Below are 6,000 nucleotides of genomic sequence, written 5' to 3'. Positions count from 1 at the left end.
CACTGAAGCATTTAAAATATAAATGTTCTTCACAAGTGCAAACTCTGGAGTATCATTAATGACACTAGAAATGACCAAAGATTTTCCACATGTATGATTATTTCCATGTTGCATAATCCACTGTGCCAAAACTATATGTTCAACGTGCTCTATTCCTAAGAAGTCCTTAATCTTTCCTTCTACATAGTGAACATTTTTCACCTCAGAGGCTGGGCCCATGTCAACTTCACTTGAACAAATTGGATGTTTCTCATGCACATTCTGACTACATTCATAAAGTTGGTTGTGCTTCACAAGAGACTTACATATATTTTTAAAACTACTTTTCAAAGCCCACTGCTTAAAAAAGCAATGCTTTGACTCAAAGCGCATACACATATGCCTCACTGTAGGACCAAGTGCCTTAATCTGAGAAGGAAGATGCAGCAAGTAATGCTGTTTAGGTATAATATTTGCATCTGGAAACAGTTGTTTGAAATGTTGTAAATGTTGCTCTATTAAAAGCTTCAGCCGTGAAAGAGTTGAGAGAGCAATAATAGAAATATAGCTGCGAGTAGCGATGGCGGGCCCAAGCCCGGTGGCACCGCCACCCCGGTGGCTTCAGGGCAACTGTGCACAGCGGGCAATAGGCACTTAAAACGGTTAAACATCAAAGGACTATGTCAAATTCACTCCACATTTACTGCACTACAAGGTGCCACTATAGAGCCCCTCCTCCCTGCCCATTTTCAAAGGATTACATGTGCCAAGTTTTAACATTATTCTGATGAATTTTGAAGCAAATCAGGTAAAAATAAGAGGGTGATCTCAATGTATGCTGAAAGTGACACATTTTCTGCTTCCAGTTGGTGGCGCTATGACTTTGAATCACAATAGTCACATCCATGTGATCAGCCTTGTACAACGAAGACTAAGCCGAAGTTTCATCAAAATCAATTAATGTATGCAGAAGTTATAACACTTTGTTTCCCTTTTCTTGCCATAAATTCGTTGCCTCGCCACGGCCAAACCGTTTGAGATATCCAAAATCCGTTTGCAATTAAACAACTTCAATGTGTTAGCAACAAGTTAAAAAAAGCTTGGTGTAAATTGGATAAACCCTGTAGGAGTAGTAGTATAAAATTCATAGCCTGTTTTTTCAAAAAATTAACATTCAAACCAAAATAGCTGACTTCCTGTTGGTCGGAGCTAATGAATGTAAATTAGAAAATTGTCCGGCTTGATGAGAACAATATAAATGTGTGGTATAAAATCAAGTGAAATTTACTTAAATAGTTTTTTAATAAATTTGAATTATATCAATAAATAATTCATTTAAAGACATGCGTTGTACTAATGTTTGCAAACACAGCACATGACTTTCTAAAACAATGTTCGAGAAAACCCCCCCTTTGTAAAAACAAAACAAAGATTTAAGTCTTGTATGTTGTAACAAAACATTTGAAAAGTGTCCTGCCAAATAGTGATATAATGTCTGGTTCAATTTCAAATGAGTGTGAAGTTATCATTTGCAGTTCAATATTTCTATAAGTTCCAAAAAATGTGTAAACCACACACATACACACACAGGTTTGTACCTGTCTTGGTGAGGACATTGCATAGACTTCCATGATTTTAAATCGGGTCTTTTTTCTATCACATAACCCAATCCCTACTCCTAAACCCATCACAGAAAAATGTAACCATCACTAGTTTAAATAAAATATATTTCGGCTATTTATAAGCTTTTAAAATAGGAGGACCAGTCAAATGTCCTCACAGTGGGTTGTGAAAGTATTCCACAAAATAAGTGAGGACATTTGTCCTCACAAGTGAGTCAAAACAAGTCGAGAGAGACACAGACAGAGACCCTCACACACACACACACACACACACACACACACACACACACACACACACACACCCTCACACACACACACACACACCTCACACACACACACACACAAGAGTCAGACTGAGGGAGTGAGGAGGGAGTGAGGGGTGAGGGGGAGGTGGAGGGGGGTACAAGAGAGGGAGAGAGAGGATGAAAAAATTCACATTCAAACCAAAATATCGACTTCCTGTTGGTCAGCATGACTTAAATTAGAAAGTTGTCCAGCTTAATGAGATCAATGTGTGTACCGAGTTTGGTGACTGTAGGTTAAACTAACCCCCCACTTTTTTCAAAAGGTGGCGCTAAGAGGCCCTCCTTCCTGCCCGTTTTTGAGGCTTTGCCCATGTCTACTGGAGACAATCCTGACATATCAGTCGAGTTTCATGCAATTTGTGCATGCTAAGTGTCTCAAACACATCCAAAACAAATATTGAAGTTTAATCTGTTGCTATGGCACAATATTTCAAATATCAAAAATCCTGTCATAGGTCTACATCTGCTGTGTATGCCTGACATTACACTGATGAAGTTTGAAGCAAATCAGGTAAAAATAAGAGGGTGATCTCAAAACATTTCAAAAAGTGATACACTTCCTGCTGCCAGTTGGTGGCGCTATAACTTTGACTCACAATAGTCACATACATGTGATCAGACTCCTATAACGAACACACTTGTGAAGTTTCATAAAGATCAATATATGTATGCAGACGTTATAACACATTTCCTGTTTCCTTTTTCTCGCCATAAATTCGTTGCCTCGCCACGGACCAAACCGTTCGAGATATCAAAAATCCCCTGGCAATTTTTAATCATCAGTGTCTTGACTTCATGCTGACCGAGTTTGGTGGCGATCGGATTAATCGTCTAGGAGGAGTATATCAAATTCCAGAGCATGCGTTTTTCAAACAACCCTTAATAGCTGACTTCCTGTTGGCGTGATGTTTAACTTAGAGCACGAAAGTTGTTCGGCCCGATGAGGTCTATATGATGTACCGAGTTTCAGACTAATACGTGCAAGCGTGTTTAATATATGGACCAAATTTTCAGACACTTTTTCAAGGGGGCGCTGTTGAGCCCCCCTGCCACGCCCGGGTACCAGCCTTCTGCCCGGCGTCCTGTTGGCCGCGGATTCCAATGTGTGTGCCAATTTTCAAGAGTTTTTGAGCATGTTAAGGCCCCCAAAAAGCCCCGGAAGACGGAAAAAAAAAAAAAAAAATAAAAAAAAAAAAAAAAAAAAAAAAAAATAATAATAATCCTTAGAAAAACAAGAGGGCCCTGCGCGAATTTTCGCTTGGGCCCTAAATATAGCTGCGAGCAGCGATGGCGGGCCCAAGCCCGGTGGCACCGCCACCCCGGTGGCTTCAGGGCAACTGTGCACAGCGGGCAATAGGCACTTTAAAACGGTTAAACATCAAAGGACTATGTCAAATTCACTCCACATTTACTGCACTACAAGGTGCCGCTATAGAGCCCCTCCTCCCTGCCCATTTTCAAAGGATTACATGTGCCAAGTTTTAACATTATTCTGATGAATTTTGAAGCAAATCAGGTAAAAATAAGAGGGTGATCTCAATGTATGCTGAAAGTGACACATTTTCTGCTTCCAGTTGGTGGCGCTATGACTTTGAATCACAATAGTCACATCCATGTGATCAGCCTTGTACAACGAAGACTAAGCCGAAGTTTCATCAAAATCAATTAATGTATGCAGAAGTTATAACACTTTGTTTCCCTTTTCTTGCCATAAATTCGTTGCCTCGCCACGGCCAAACCGTTTGAGATATCCAAAATCCGTTTGCAATTAAACAACTTCAATGTGTTAGCAACAAGTTAAAAAAAGCTTGGTGTAAATTGGATAAACCCTGTAGGAGTAGTAGTATAAAATTCATAGCCTGTTTTTTCAAAAAATTAACATTCAAACCAAAATAGCTGACTTCCTGTTGGTCGGAGCTAATGAATGTAAATTAGAAAATTGTCCGGCTTGATGAGAACAATATGTGTACCGAGTTTGGTGACTGTAGGAAAAACTAAACCCCCCACTTTTGTCAAAAGGTGGCGCTACTGAGCCCCTCCACCACGCCCATTTCTATGGCTTTGTCCATGTCTACTGGTTGACAATATTGATGTGTGTGTCGAGTTTCATGCAATTTGAAGCATGTTAAGAGCCTCAAAAACACTCAAGAATATTATTACAGTTTGACCTGTTGCCATGGCAACAATATTTCAAATATCAAAAATCCTGTCATAGGTCTACATCTGCTGTGTATTGACATTACACTGATGAAGTTTGAAGCAAATCAGGTAAAAATAAGAGGGTGATCTCAAAACATTTCAAAAAGTGATACACTTCCTGCTGCCAGTTGGTGGCGCTATAACTTTGACTCACAATAGTCACATCCATGTGATCAGACTCCTATAACGAACACACTCGTGAAGTTTCATAAAGATCAATATATGTATGCAGACGTTATAACACATTTCCTGTTTCCTTTTTCTCGCCATAAATTCGTTGCCTCGCCACGGCCAAACCGTTCGAGATATCAAAAATCCCCTGGCAATTTTTAATCATCAGTGTCTTGACTTCATGCTGACCGAGTTTGGTGGCGATCGGATTAATCGTCTAGGAGGAGTATATCAAATTCCAGAGCATGCGTTTTTCAAACAACCCTTAATAGCTGACTTCCTGTTGGCGTGACGTTTAACTTAGAGCACGAAAGTTGTTCGGCCCGATGAGGTCTATATGTGTACCGAGTTTCATACTAATACGTGCAAGCGTGTTTAATATATGGACCAAATTTTCAGACTTTTTTCAAGGGGGCGCTGTCGAGCCCCCCTGCCACGCCCGGGTACCAGCCTCTGCCCGGCGTCCTAATTGGCCGCGGATTCCAATGTGTGTGCCAATTTTCAAGAGTTTTTGAGCATGTTAAGGCCCCCAAAAAGCCCCGGAAGACGGAAAAAAAAAAAAAAAAAAAAAAAAAAAAAAATAATAAAATATAGCTGCGAGCAGCGATGGCGGGCCCAAGCCCGGTGGCACCGCCACCCCGGTGGCTTCAGGGCAACTGTGCACAGCGGGCAATAGGCACTTAAAACGGTTAAACATCAAAGGACTATGTCAAATTCACTCCACATTTACTGCACTACAAGGTGCCACTATAGAGCCCCTCCTCCCTGCCCATTTTCAAAGGATTACATGTGCCAAGTTTTAACATTATTCTGATGAATTTTGAAGCAAATCAGGTAAAAATAAGAGGGTGATCTCAATGTATGCTGAAAGTGACACATTTTCTGCTTCCAGTTGGTGGCGCTATTACTTTGAATCACAATAGTCACATCCATGTGATCAGCCTTGTACAACGAAGACTAAGCCGAAGTTTCATCAAAATCAATTAATGTATGCAGAAGTTATAACACTTTGTTTCCCTTTTCTTGCCATAAATTCGTTGCCTCGCCACGGCCAAACCGTTTGAGATATCCAAAATCCGTTTGCAATTAAACAACTTCAATGTGTTAGCAACAAGTTAAAAAAAGTTTGGTGTAAATTGGATAAACCCTGTAGGAGTAGTAGTATAAAATTCTTAGCCTGTTTTTAAAAAAAATTAACATTCAAACCAAAATAGCCGACTTCCTGTTGGTCGGAGCTAATGAATGTAAATTAGAAAATTGTCCGGCTTGATGAGAACAATATAAATGTGTGGTATAAAATCAAGTGAAATTTACTTAAATAGTGATTTTTAATAAATTTGAATTATATCAATAAATAATTCATTTAAAGACATGCGTTGTACATAATGTTTGCAAACACAGCACATGACTTTCTATAACACCAATGTTCGAGAAAACACACACTCTCCTTTGTAAAAACAAAACAAAGATTTAAGTCTTGTATGTTGTAACTCAAATGACATTTGAAAAGTAGTCCTGTCCAAATAGTGATATAATGTCATGGTTCAATTTCAAATGAGTGTGAAGTTATCATTTGCAGTTCAATATTTCTATAAGTTCATCAAAAAATGTGTAAACACACACACATACACACACAGGTTTGTACTTCTGTCTTGGTGAGGACATTGCATAGACTTCCATTGATTTTAAATCGGGTCAATGATATTTTCTATCACATAACCCAA

This window comes from Megalobrama amblycephala, linkage group LG15, assembly GCF_018812025.1.
Source record: "Megalobrama amblycephala isolate DHTTF-2021 linkage group LG15, ASM1881202v1, whole genome shotgun sequence".
NCBI classification, from domain to species: Eukaryota; Metazoa; Chordata; class Actinopteri; order Cypriniformes; family Xenocyprididae; genus Megalobrama; species Megalobrama amblycephala.
The sequence above is the reverse complement of the archived record's forward strand: the minus strand, read 5'-3'. Positions refer to the sequence as shown.